This window comes from Anser brachyrhynchus, assembly GCF_964034855.1.
Source record: "Anser brachyrhynchus genome assembly, chromosome: 7".
NCBI classification, from domain to species: Eukaryota; Metazoa; Chordata; class Aves; order Anseriformes; family Anatidae; genus Anser; species Anser brachyrhynchus.
The window spans coordinates 41,263,498-41,277,860 of NC_137701.1; the positions used below are offsets into that span (position 1 = coordinate 41,263,498).

The following is a 14,363-nucleotide window of genomic DNA, read 5'->3' on the forward strand; positions in this document are numbered from 1 at the left end:
CCTGTGTAGTGACTGAAAGTTATAGCCTAATTTGTGCCATATGAAGAATAAGCTCAATCCAATTTCCCAAGATAAAGGTGACCACATCCCAGAAAGAGCTGTCATAAATGGCACGTGTTAGCGCCTTAACAGGGAAGGCAAGGTCTGAAGGAGAGTGAAGGCAAACCCATCTGATGGAACGTGTTGGCTGTGGAGCATGGAAAGGTTTTGTGGCTGCTCTTCTCTATTTATTCAACGGACCGAAGGTCTTAGTTTCCCCATAAAAGACCAGCTTCATTTCACCATTAGTGTCTTAATTTGCATTCAGCTTCTTGCTCCTGACAGCTCTTTGCAGCCATTTTCACAAGACATCCCCTGTCTTACGTTTCTCCAGCTCCAGTTCAGATTTTCCCGAGGCCTGCTCAGGAAAACAACGCTGGGTGACAAAGCTGTGACGATGTGGGCTCCCGTGGGCCTTCTGTCACCCGGCCCCACCAGGAAGGCTGTACCCAGCTGGGTCCAACATGGCATCAGCTGTTGGGTGGCCAAGGCTCGAGCAGACAAGGGTTAGGGAGCTCTGGGTGGAGGCAAGGAAAGCCATGTGCTGCTCGTAGTCTGGCACACAAAGCCTCTGACTGCTGAGAAGTCAGAGGCCCGCTGCTGTGTGTGCTTCCATGCAGCCCATGCCATGAGGCATCGGTTACAGAGGAAAGGACAACTCGAAGCCTGTAGGCCACATCACTAGACTTTCTGGCTCATCGCCCAGAGCCAGGTCAGTACAAATGATTGATATCCCCTTCCTCAGTTATGAAGACCCAGAAGAACTGAGAAAAGAACAATTGGCAGACTTCTGCTGTTATTCATTGCCATGATATTACGAAAACTAAGCCCATATCTGTTTTCAAGATTTTTCACTTAAGCTCCTTTTTCTTGAAGTATTGTGGTTAGTATTGTCTGAACAACTAGATTATGGGAACAGGAGTATTTTGTAAGTGACAGGTCTCAAAGAGAGTGTGAGATGCCTGTATATTTTCATCCCCCTTCCCCTCCCAAATTGTTGAACAATATTCTGCGTTGTGCACAAAATAGAGAAATGCGTAGGCCCTGACATCAATTCTGCAAGCCATTAAATAGGTGGAAATAAAACACTGTAACGAAATGAAGATAAAAAGATCAGGCATTTTGTGGAAACAAGGCATGTAGGCAGCCCACAAATTCAAAACACAGTTATTGCCATAGAAGTTCTGCTGCTTTCGTGGACTTCTTTAAAGTGAGGAGAAGGATAAGGCAATCGTGCAATCCACTTCTTCCATGTAACAGAGGCCTGTTGTAGCCCACATTTTACTGATTTGAAGCAGGCTGCTATAAGGATCTGATCTTCAGAAAGGACCTTCTCAGAGTCCTGCTTGTGCCCATTTGATATGCCTCCACAGTCAAAGGGGCTGCCAAACTGTGATGTCCTTTTTCTTCAGAGGGAAGTCGCACGTAGGGGGCATGCTGGTGTCCCGTAAGCCACACTGCATTGCTGTATGTTAATGCCCTGCTGCTACTTGAAATTGTTGAAGGCTAGTTTTAATTATCATGAATTCTTCAGTTGTTCCTGTTAACTGCCTATGTTTCAGTATGGTTGAAAATTCTGTCTCCCTACATTGTTCTTTATAGTGTGTACTTAAGTCTCACCAAGGGGACTAGCACGGTGAGCAGTCATGGGATTAACGTCTAGGAGGTGTGACCATGGACTGTGTGTGACCAGCTGGCGCCCATCCCTTGGTGTGTCTTCTCCCATGGCGGGTGGCTGGCCTGTCGCTGGCTTGTCTTGCTCCTCCTCTGCAGAGTTTCGGGTGTAGAGGACTGAGCGCCATACTGAAGCTCCCCGATCTGCTCTGCACAATTGCAAAGTCACCAGTTCCTGAGATACGAAGCATGCCACAGTTGTTTCTCCTCCCAGTGATGGGACTCTTTCTCACATCAGTGAAAATAAAGCCTTTTAACGCAGTACTCAGTTCGCTGTCTCCTCAGCTGGGGAATCTAAACATAAGCTGAGCTGTCCTGTGGGCTGGTTATTAACATAGACTTTGGCTTTTCTGTCCTCAAGCACAGCTTTACCCTCCCAATCCTCTGAAGTGAAGATTGAGAAGCATATAAAAGCTTCGGATTCCATTACTGTAAAATGTATCAGAAAAGTGTTGAGCTAGGTAATTACCTTAATCCAACCGAAATAGTCGGTCACAGTATACATTAGATGAGCATCTAGAGTCAGATTTGAACATGCAGTCAACCTGAACAAAATTAGCTCAGCGATAGTGGTCCAGATTTCTTAATTAGTTCTCGGTGACAAGAACATTTAATGTTTGCAAAAGTCAAGTGCAAATTCTACAAGTGACACAATTTGAGAAGACTTCAGGAGGCTGAATTAAGCCTGGTGCGGTACCCCACTGTCAGGTGCGGCATCGAGGGCTGGCCTCATTTATTCCTCTCTGTCAGGGTTCCTTTAAACTTCTATATAGTGAACCACAATAAAAAGTAATGGTATGATTAACTTCATAGTAATAACCTATTGCATTGAAAATACACATTTAACTCCAATTTTCATTGAACTACACAGAAGCTGAAAATATAATAGCATTTCCCAGTCAGTTGACGGTACATTTTAGTGCATTGTAATTGGCTATCTTGGCTTGTCTTGGTTTAATAAAGTAGATGGGATTCATGAAAAAGCTCCGTGGTCACTTAGCAATTGTTTAATTTCTGTAACATTGTTTTCTGAGTTAGAAAATTATTGTTTTTCAGTACCGTTAAATATTTATGGGATGCAGTTGAGATACATGGCATGGGGCATAGTCCTGCTAAACTCAGAAATTAATAACTTACTGAGAAAACAGGAATGCAAAATAGTATTTCTAGTGTAAAAGACTTTTCAGTCTACAGATAATTTGCATTGCTGAGTTTTTACTTTGCTAGAGAGAATGTGTAAATATCTTGGCAGAGTAAAGCTGAACTATGCTCTATCATGGCTAGGACATCTGTGTTGGCTGGGAGAGACTGGCAAAAACTTGAGCTCTCTTGAAAATATGGTCCACTCCTTTGATACCTGGGAAGAGAGAACAGGGAAACGAGGAAATTAGTCACACTAGGCCTAAACATGCCCTGGTGAAAAGTGTATTGTCTTATTAGAAAATGTTGCTCTAATACACAGAAATATTTAGTGAGTTTAGCTTCTTAAAAAGAAATACACAAACTTGTAGAATTACATATTTTGACCAAAAGACTAAGTGTTACAGGCCTCAGAGACAGGGAACGCTTCTAAAAAGTGTATAGCAGACTTGAGACTTAATTTGTATCATTACCTGTATTTCAAAGGGCTTTTCAGCTTTTAGAACAATAGGCTAAGATCCAAACCACAAATGCTGATGGGCTGGTACGTAGAGGGAGGAGTGGTAGGAAGGTGCTGTGTGGTGCTGTTGTGTTGGGTCGTGTTGGGTTGGGTCATGTTGGGTTGTATTGTTTTAGTTTGGGTCATGTTGGGCTGGGCTCCTAGCTGGGGGTGGTGAGAAGTCCCTGGTTGAAAGATGCTGCACAAACACATCACCACAACAAACGCAGCCCAACTTTCCCGTCTCTCCTGCACATCCCTCTGCCTTGTGACCTGTCCCTGCGGAGGCGATGCAGTGCAGTGGGTCACCTGGCTGTGTTTCTTCATGCAACCAGTTACTTACTGGGTGATTCCCCCACCCACGCCCTCGCCTCCACGGCTTCCCCGTAGCCAGCACGGGAGTGGCCGCACTGGGGAACTGAGACAGAAAACAGAAGTGATTTCAAGGTTTTGCTGCCACCAGCCCGCTCGCACCGCAGAGGGCTCCGAGCCGGGTGACGGGGTGCGCGGGGTGCACCTTCCTCTTTCTACCACACATCAGATGCTCCAGTGAGCTTGACAAACCAAGGTGGAAAGTCCAGGCTGAGTGAGCCGGGCGGGCGGACGGCAAGGGGAAGGAGACGCTCTGTTTTTCCACTGTATGGGTCAACGGTGTCTTTTGGCAGGATTTGTGCAGCCTCTGTGTGACGCTTGCTCTGCGTATCTTCTAAGTAGGAGCGCATAGCACTGGCCTTGAACAGATATTTCCTGCTTCAATTTGTGTTCCTGAGTTCAACCCCACCCCCACCCTCCCCAATTTATACCAAATCATTTTTATGAAATGCCACGGCTTTATGGCATGCTCACAGAAACATTTAAGTTGAATAAAATTCTGGGTTCTTGACCACTCTTTCATTCAGCAATGGACCTGAATTGTGACATCTTTTGTCAAAGACATCTTCCAAAAAACATGGCAATTTCTGAAGAAGAAATTAGATTGTCTTTTAAAGTAATATAACAGTTGTGCAATTTTCGCCTTTTTGACCCTTCTTATTTCCTCTGGGTTTTAAGTAGAGGCCTCCAATTTAAAACCTATTATACTCCAGAGGCTGCTTCCACCCTCTCAGCAACATAACCATGCTGTAGTCTCTGCGCTGTTATTTTAACACTTGTTAGTTTTGCCTTGCCTCACCTTCTATTTAAGAATATGTGGTATGTGTGTGCTTCCTCCTTTATGTTAAACATATAAATGCTAAAGAAGGTATTGCTTTATGCTTCTCTCATATCAACACACAGCCTCACAAAATAACCCGTATTTATTATTTTTAGCAGAAGTTTGATCATATCCAGTTTTCTAGAAGAAAAAAACAACACCTGAATTTTATTATGAAGGAAAATATTCATATGAAATGCCTTTTGTCAGGAGAAAGAAATCCTCACACAAGTTGGTCTGTGCCCGGGGCATTGCCAACAGGTGCCAGGTGCCCCAAGGCACCAGCAGGGCCATGCTCAGGTCTCTGGAAGAGTGGTTTTCACTTTGGAGGCTGAGCTTGGCTTTAAAGCAAGAGAAAATAATGCCTCCCTCTTTACCTACATCCCCAAAGAGAGTCTGTGGGAGCCCGCACGTGCTTGTTTTAGGTGTAGGTACCAACGCTGGCAGCTCTGGATGGACTGCATGTTGTAGAAGTAGTTTGAGATTGTAGACTAGATTGGAGCTTTATTAATTTTGAGTGGGATGCAAAACCTGGGAGTGTGGTCATCGGGTGTTTTTGGATGGCAGCATCTTCTGCGTCTTGGGCAAGAGGTGATGAGGGTGCCCAGAGAGTGTCAAAAACCTCATCCACCTTATAATTTCATCTTGCAAATAAGCAAGATGAGTCACTTCTCAGACTTGCAAATAAGAAGTGGTAAGTTACTATATGGACAGGAACAGGTCATTTTTACTTTTATGATGTTTTTTTAAATGCTTGGAGCGTGGCGCAGAGGCGCACAGTGGAGGGACGCAACGTTGGCACGAAGCCCGAGGCTTTGCCACACGCTGGTGGTTGGCAAGGCACAAGGAGCCTGCGTCAGCAGCATCACCAGGGCTGGGGCCGGAGGGGTTTCATTGTTCACCAGTGGGTACGACACGAGGGTTTGGGTAGCATGCTGCCATTTGATTTGTTGGAGTGTGAGTGTTTTATAACCATCATTTGCGAGTAAATTACTTAGCAGTATTCTGCTTTATGACTGGCTGAAGAAACTTAGTTGATGGTATAATATAATTTATTTCCATGCATAAGTGAGTGACCTTCATATCTTATTCTGTCTCTCGTGACTTATTATGGGCCATACCCACAGTGGAGGAGATGACTTGTGCTTTGCCACTGCCCAGTGTTTTTGTGTCCGTCCCACTAATGATGCGTTTTTGGAGTAAGGTGGCTGGTGAAATTCAAGCTTTGGCATACACACCACCACAACTCGGTGCTGGAACTGTAACCTCCTGCACAGGCTTTTCTTGTTCGGAGGCGGTGAAACCAGAGAGATGCTTTTGGAGCTGGACTTGGAGAGACTGAACTTTGTGATTGCCTCCACTCCACCTTTGCTTGGCTGCCTCCAACCCTTCCTGAGCCAATTTGGGCATTGGGAGCTGCTGTGGGGCATGGAGGTGCTCACAGTGAGGAGCCTCTCCTGCTGCACCGGGGTTTTCACAGGACCTGGTGGGAAGGCGGTTCCCTTACTGCCCTTCAGTTGTACATGCTGCCACATGGCTCCACATCTGACAGCTGGGGACTTTTGTTTCCAGCCTGAATGTATTCCTTCATGCCTGTTATTCCTTCTCTCTCCTTGTGCCAGCGTTGCCAGGTGGGGTTTGGGCTCAGCTCTGTCCTTGCAGAGCGTGCAGACAGCCCCAGCTCCCATCCCGCACGCAGTGACTCCTGCCCCAGCCGGATCCACGCTGCCCTTCGGCCTCACGTATGGAGCGTGGCACCCACCTGCCCCCCGGGCCGTCCCCGTGCCGGTGCCTCTGGTAGCCCCTTGTCTCGACCACAGCAGCTACCACATGAACCTCTCCTACCGTTCGTTTTCCTGGGTGCCTGCCAGGTACAATTTTATTAAACAATTTACAAATGAGAGCCCATGCTCCCCCCCCCCCAGTTATGTCTCTATAGGAAAATATCCATATTCATCTGTCAAAATGCCAGATTTCTTACTAGATCTGCAGTGTTGAGGGAAAAAAAAATGTTAATTAATTCTGTGAAGAGGACAGTTTTAAATAATAGATATGAATTGTGTCCAAGGTATGCCATGTTCTCGGCTTCAGATCTCGTGGCGACAAGGTGTCGTGCCGGCTGCGCTGCAGCAGAAGCGCTGCGTGCAGGTCACATCAGGGCTGCGGGTAACGATGGGCCGGGCGCCGGCTCACTGCCAGCCGCCCCTCTCCTGGTGCCAGCCCTTTGAGGTGGGTAACTTCACAGGGAGACCCCGGGGAGGCCAAGGTTGGGTTGATCAGCGTTCGGGAGGAGCGCTGAGTTTCCAGCCAAGGCCTGCTGCATCAGCACTGCATGCGGCCGGCTCTCCCGCTAGTCAGGAAGAAGCGAGCAGCGCACACTTCCCCACGTTTCTTGACGTGACAGCAACTCTGTGCCCTCAGAGTGCAAATACCACATGAGCCTTGTGCAGCGGCATGACGTTTTCAGCTGGAGGTCAGTCCCGGTCACACGGAGCTCACTTCTGCCTTCTTTGGTTTCCTCCCTCTCACTTCCTCCCCTGAGGGGCCAGGAGGGGAGAGGAAAGCCCCAGCACTGGCGAGCGGTGTGGACACCAGAAAGGAAGGTGAGGCAGACGCATGGAGTCATTGACTGGTTTGGGTTGGAAGGAACCTCAAAGTCCATGGCACGGAGCTCCCAGCAGACCAGGCTGCCCAAATCCCACCCAGCCGGGCCTTGTGCACCACCAGGGATGGGGAGGCACAGCTCCTCGGGGCAGCCTGCGCCAGTGTACCACGTACCATGAAGTAAGGTTTTAAGCAAGCATACACAATTTAAGTGATATTCGGTGCAAACCTGTAGCCTCGAGCAGCAGGGAGCACTGAGCAGTGCCAGCAGCACGCCTTCAAATAGCAGGTGTAACTTAGGACGTGTTAGAAGGAACTCAAATATTAATAATATAATAAGCTATAAATTAGTTATTAAGGTTTTGATCCACTGAAGTCAATGGCAAATTTTTCACTCACTTCAGTGGCAGGAAGAACGAGCCCGGTGAGTATCACATCATGTTTAAATGGATGATATTGTGAACTGTAATACTCTTAAAAGCAATGGGAGTGTAAATCAGGCCAGTGCTATGCTAATCTGCAGCTGGAAACCAGATAAATCAATAGAAATAAGTGGGGGTAAAAAAGGTATAAACTAAGCTTGTGCATTTAATTAAACTTCGCAGCAGCTGCAGACTGACTTTTCTGGGCAGAAAACACCTGGGTGCTCAGCTGCAGGTAGCCCCAGTGATGGCCCACACCAACGGCCCTGGAGGTCTCCACCGTACCCTTGTGTTTTCTGCCACCCTCGGCCTCGCCACGCTGTGCACACAAACCCCTGGCCTCAGCAAAACCTCGCTGCGGGGAGAGCCCTCTGCCCATCCAAGAGCAAACCTGCGCAACGCCCTCCTTTTCTTCTGGTAAGCTATTTAATCTCTGCTGTTTTCGTAGTGCACATAACGTTCTCTTTCCCACAAAACCAACAGAAATAGGAAAAAGCAGCATTTTTGAGCTTGTTTTCCCATTGCAAATTTACTGGGCACACACTACCGAACATTTTTTGGGCCAAATGTTGCATCTTGATTGTTTTGCTAAGTGTAAGAAAAACAAAAATCAAAAAAAATGTATATCTTTTTATTTCCACAAAAATATCCCAAATCAAAATCAGATGGTAAACTCAGCATTCTTCCCACAGCTTCATTTAATTTTCCCTCTGTTCTTTTAATGCTTACGTAGGAGTGTTGAGAAAAAAAAAAAAAGAAAAAAAGAAAAACTAAGGAAGGCCAAGAAAGCGTTCTTGTTTGCACAGACAAATAACATTTCCTAATTTGTTCCAAGGCTTTTTAGTGCTCTTGTTATGGATCTCCCCCTGTCCTCCTCTGGCATACTGGCTACACACGTCCATGGGTACGCCGCACCCTGTGCGCCACTTAAAGTGTACATGCTGCCCCACACGCGGCCTGGCAGTTACCATGGCAATGATGCTTCTCAATGAAGATAACAAACAAACCACATTAAAAAGAACAAAACCCAAACAATCCCTAATTAAATTAAATTTTGGCAGCAAAAATAACATTTTTTTCTCTAAATACTAAACATTTGTAAGGACCTGTTGGCCACGTCTGTTCATGACACTAACTCCTGGCCTCCACTGTTTACACAATCCCCAGTTACAGAATGACTTTCTGTGCTGTAATTCCTCAACCGCTTTTAATAATAATTTTAAGTTGCCGAGTAAGTTATGAAGTTTTGTATAAACCATACCATTTTGTGAGGAACTGGGGCACTTGGAGACTCCGAGAACTTGCCCCACCAGCTGGAGGCACCGGTCCTGGCAGGCCAGCGAGGTGGACGGCTTCTCGCCTGACGAAGCCTGTCTGCGGGGCACGTCTTCCTCCAGCATCTGACACGACCTTGCCAACCCCCAGACACCGTGTTTTGAACATGTAACCCCCCTTTGGGGGGGCTGTCTTGGTCAGAGCAGAGGAGTACTGTGCCCTGCTTGCAAACCTGCGAGCATCCCACTCCTCCCAGCGCTTCTGGGGCCGTGCCTGCAGTACTGTGTCCGGTTCTGGTCCCCGCAATTCAGAAAAGATGAGAACAGGGAGTCCCAAGGAGAGTCGTGAGAATGATCCGAGGGTTGGAGAACCTGCGCTATAAGGAAAGACTGACAGGGTTGGGTCTTTTCACCCTGGAGAAGAGAAGGCTCTGGGGAAGCCTTGTCACAGTATTCCCATACTTCAGGGGTAACTACAAAGAGGGCAGAGGCTTTGTCCCAAGGAGCCAAACGGAGAAGACAAGGGACAATGAACTGGTACACTTTGTACCAGGAGAGGTTTTTTCTTGATACAATAAAGAATTTTTTTGCAGTGAGAGCAGTCACTGGCACAGCCTCCCCAGGGATGTGGTGGAATCAGCATCACTGCAGGTCTTCAAGATGGGATTGGGCTGGGTTCTGGATAATCTCATCTAGGATCCCTTTTCCCAGGGAAGGTTGGACCCAGTGATCTTCCGAGGTCCCTTCCAGCCTGGGCTGTGCAATGGTGCTGCGATTCCGCGATCCCAACCTGTGAAGAAACACGCTGGTTTATGTTTGGATCACCTTTGGTGCTCTCAGGGTCACGTCTGTATCATGCCACAGCAACAACCAGCATGGGAGGCATCTGCTCTCTGCCGGGGCTATTGCTTTAGGATCATTACAATACATTTTAGTTTAAGGAAACGTCCTGAGAGCCTTTGACTGTTTTACCTCATGAGAGCCTCCCTGTGTAGCCTGTCCTGACCACATCCCCATGTGGGACATCCCCGAGGAGCTGGGCTCTGCCCTCAGGCTGTCCCAGTGCCGGGCACCAGCTTCTCCTCCCTCTGAGCTCTTCATTAGTGCCCAAACTTTAAGCTCTCTGCCTCTGAAGATCATTAATCATAGATGTAATTTAATGACAGCTGGGTCGCGTCCCACTAACTAAGTACACCTTGTTTGCCTCAAAATGCTAATCACTCCTCTGAAACATTAATGAGGGACAATTGGTATTAAGCCTAATAATTGTGTGTGGTCTTGCTACAGATTTATTTGTATGAACCCAGTTCCTTTGTCATGGTAAAAAGCAGCAAAATCTGGTTGTGCAAATCACCTATCCCTATAGCGCTGGCATAACAAAACCTCTCTGATATGTCTGTGTATTGACCGGATTAATTACTGTGCAGGTTTCCCAGAAAAAGGCGGAATCCATTCCTGAAAACCTTAGCACAGATTAGGTCGCATTTACCTCCCCGAGACTCCTCCTCGCTTTTAAAGAAATCTCAGTGAAATAACCTGGAAGAGCATTAGTGCCCCGGCAGCCACCGCCGCACGAAGGAGATCTCCGCAGAGCAGCAGCTGCGGCGCCCAGGGGCCAGGGCCCGGCCAGCCGCGGGCCCAGTCCCTGAGAGCAGCCGCGAGGGCCGGGACCCCGCGCCCACCCTCCTCTGCTCCTGAAGGGAGGAATTATACAGGAAAGTTTCCAGAAGGGAGAGGGGGAGGAGGGGGCGAAGGAGTGTGTGTTTCTGAGATGTCCTGAATGACGGCAATGTCTAAGAGGCCTTGTTTCAGACCAGACAAGACCATCTTTTGAACTCAGCAGGATGCCACGGCGCGCTGCTATTGAGAGGCTGTCTGAGCCCATCGGATCAATGCGGTGTTTTTGAGCGCCGCTCTGAATGAGGCCATTTATTCCAGCGCGTTTCATCATCCTCTGGAGCTTCCCTGCCTGCAGTCCTTGCTGTTCCCTGTGGCCCTTTTAAACCCGCGCTGGTGCTTCACACAGACCCGACGTCAGGGGCCCAGGTCAGGCCCACAGGACAGAACCTCTCCGTGCACAGGCACGGCGGCTGGCAGTGCCGCTGGCAGTGCCACTCTTGCACTCGGCTGGTGTGCAACTCCCCTGTGCCTGGCACTGCTCAGCTCCTGCCTCCTCGGGCAGGAGGGCGGCACCAGGCCCCCGTCCCTGCCCACGAGGAGAAACGGGAACCTCCTCGGCATGTTCCAGACTGTTTCATCGTGCTTAACTTTCCTTCCCCAAACAGCCGCCAACAAAACCTTTTCCCCACATGAGCACAAACAGCAGCACCAAGCGTCTCCTATCAGCGCGGTGCAGGCGGGTTCATTGAACGTCTGAATGGGCACCGCAAACAATGGGAGGAAATAAAGGTCGCGGCCGCCCGTGGGGATGCAGTCCTGGTGACAGCCCAGCTGGCACAGCAGCGTGGCGCTGAGCATCCTGGCCCTCCTGACAGTCACACAGGACAGCCAGCGCTGGGGACGGCCAGGAGGGCTGCCGGCACCCTGGCACAGCCCTGGGGTGAGCCAAAGCTCACTCCAGGCATGCAGGGATGCATCTTCACCCATGGTGTAAATCTCATCAGTCCCCATTGTACTGCGCAGGGCCGCTGCATTTACGTTCTGTACTGCCAAGGGATGTGTTTGCTGCTTCCAGCTGACTTCAGGTTTAGTTCTCCCCTTGCCAGCAGGCCTGGAGCCACACTGGGCTCTCCCTCTCATGCCCACCCATCCTGCTGCATGGGAAGCAGAGCAGGGGCCCTCCCTGAATGAAGTCACCAGGATGGCAGCGATGGAGTGAAAAGATTTCTTCCCCGCACAGCAGTGTGCTGTGTGGGACCTGGTGTTCTGCATGTTTTGATGTCCATTTAACTTGCGCAGCTGCTGAACTGGTTTGCAGGACTATTCACTGGAGAGGAAAGGGGGCAGTGAGCAGGGCTGGCATGATGGCAGCGGTTGGGGTCAGGAGCTTGCTCCCTGGCTGCGCTGGCCCGGGACAGGTGCCCATGTACACCCACAGCCTGTGGTGCAGAAACGTGGGAGACAGCGGGGAGGGACAGGTCGGGCGCAATGGGGACACCTTGCTGCTGGTCACAGCGGGCCCAGCCATGGGCACTGCAGGCAAAAACAGCCTCGTGGCACCCGCCGCAGGGTCTGGCAGCGCCAGTGGGTCAGGGCAGGCAGGAGGAGGCACTGCACGCTGCCATGCTGTGAGCCACCGGCTGTGGGCAAGGCAGTGCGCTAGGCTGCGTCCGGGGCCTGCAGAAAAAGCACATGGGAAGTACTGAAACACAATGATTTTTAAATTTCTTCTATAAATAAGTCATGCACACGCAAGAGTGGTAATGGTTCTGTACTGAGGAGGACTCCAGCAAAATGTATTTCAGTGTATGCATTAGGCAAACCCAATTTGCACATAAATTAGAAGCAGAGGAGTAACAATGCTCAAACCTGAGTGTGGGAAAACTCCTGTGTAAGCAGTTCTGCGCAGCAGACGTGGTAACTCGCTGAGCCATAAATACTGCTGGCCTGCTCCCGCATCCCCTCCTCGGCACCGCCAGGACCGCGGGGGCGGCCAGGCGATGCTCCCTGCCCGGGATGCCATTCGGCTGCCCCTTGGCACTGCCTGCAGCGCAGAGCCAGGCTACGGGAAAAATAGGTAGCGCATGGAAATAGCAAGGGGAGTCCAGCAGCGCCTGCAGAACTTCACACTTGGTTTTCCTGTAATGTCATATATGAGGACTCATTAGAGAAACGAGGTGAGAATGAGTTGCTGTCCCAGTAGCCCTTGGCACACATGCTGTTTGTATGTGGCGGTTTTGTTTTTAAGTATTTTTGCTGCTGTCACTAATATGCTAATGACACGGCATCACTGTTTGGAATATACCCAGTGATACAGCACTGGCTGCAATTTTGTGCACAGAAGCAAAAACCTGGGACTTCAGTGATGATTGCAATCTGCTGCTCAGTGAAGGATGGCCTGGTGGCACAGATTTAGATATCAAAAAGAATGGTGATAATCTTATTAATGGAGCTTTTCATCTCCTTTGAGTCTTTACTTTGTAAAGCAAGGAATCTAGCAGGTGGCAGATAGATGTCGATTCTTATGCTTATTTAATACTTGTACAGCATTCCTTCATGAAGAAAAGGGAGAAGAAAGCCCTCCAGATTTAGAAGAAAAAAGATCAGACGTTACACTTCGATTAAAATAAACTGCCAAGGATCGGCTTTTAACACTTGTACTTGATAGTTGTGTCGAGGAGTTGAAGCAGCGTGGCTAAAACCCACCCCTGCAGCTGGGTTCCTGCACCACGCACTGCCCCTTGGCTAAATGGCTGTGTAGACGTGGTAGGGCCGGAGCGTGCAGGGAGAGCACCACGGGCTGCAGCAGGTCCTCGGGCTGCAGTGCTGGTGGTGCCAGAGGGACAAGCCCCGTGGTGCCACGGCACGCTCCGGCCCTGGCAGGGGCCCCGCTGTCTCACGATCAGGAAGCAGATTTTTAGCCAACAGTGTGCGTTTTCGTGGGGGGGGCTGAACTGAGAAACTGGCATAAAGTCAGTCCTGTTTGGACCGGCATGAAAAGTCTTGGCTTTTTTTCTTAGTGACACTAAATGCTGTTTGGGGCTGGCTGAATGGCCCATTTGACCAAGAAAAAGTCTTTCAAGTTACATGGTCCGTTAAAAAGTACATTAATCCAATAGCTGAAATCTTTTTGGTTTATATTTTCTCCTTTTTCATATTTGCCCTGGGCTGAATTTGACAGCTGGCTTCAAATAATTCTTGTGGTTGGAAGTTTTCCTTCTTCCATGAATCCTCCTACAAATCCTCCTACAAAAACGCTCATTTCTCTGTACATAGTGGGATCTCTTTTCAACACAAATTTTGCCATCCTCCTTAACCTTGGTTTGGAAAAGTGGCCATCCCAGATCTAAAGTTTTTGGCTCTCCCTTCAGCTGGCACAAGTTTGGCACCACTGGCTGAGCGAGGGGCGAGGGGACAGCTCCGCGTGCCGTGCGGGCAGGGACCCAGCCCCGTGTCAGCAGTGTCGCCGGGGACACCACTCGCCGTGGGTGCTGCAGGATTGATGCAGTGACACTTCTGCACACCTGGTTCCTGGGCTGTCAGACAGCAAGGTGCTCAAATGCTGTGCACCCCGGTAAGGCAGAGCACTGCCTGTGGGAATAGCAGCAAATGGATGCAACATAAGCAAAGGATTTAACAATTAGTGCTGACGAATCTCCGTTTACTGCTGTTCTCAAGCAAAGGCATTTCAGGGCCCCTGGTGCCCCGTGCAGCCCCACGGTGCCCACGCTGGCAGCACCCGCCCCGCTCCCCCGCGTGGCACTGCGTCCCCGTGGGCAGCCGCGGACCCCCCTGCTGCCTGGGCTCGGTGGCTGGGTGGCTTCCCCGCTGCTGTGCGCGGAAAGGAGCGTGCTGCCGTCACAGGGCTGCAGGCAGCCGGGTGGAGAGGAAATCACATG

The 14,363-nt window shown here is 49.5% G+C and overlaps 2 long non-coding RNA genes across 2 annotated transcripts; one reads left to right on the forward strand and one right to left on the reverse strand.

The window, feature by feature from the left end:
- Positions 1-5,102: 5,102 nt before the first annotated feature.
- On the forward strand, positions 5,103-12,561 carry LOC308197909. The gene is made up of 2 exons (XR_013953426.1): positions 5,103-7,987; positions 10,272-12,561. It is a non-coding gene; the product is annotated as an uncharacterized lncRNA (long non-coding RNA).
- LOC308197907 lies at positions 8,871-10,277 on the reverse strand. The gene is made up of 2 exons (XR_013953423.1): positions 9,817-10,277; positions 8,871-9,634 (listed from the first exon to the last, which is right to left on the reverse strand). It is a non-coding gene; the product is annotated as an uncharacterized lncRNA (long non-coding RNA).
- Positions 12,562-14,363: the final 1,802 nt, after the last annotated feature.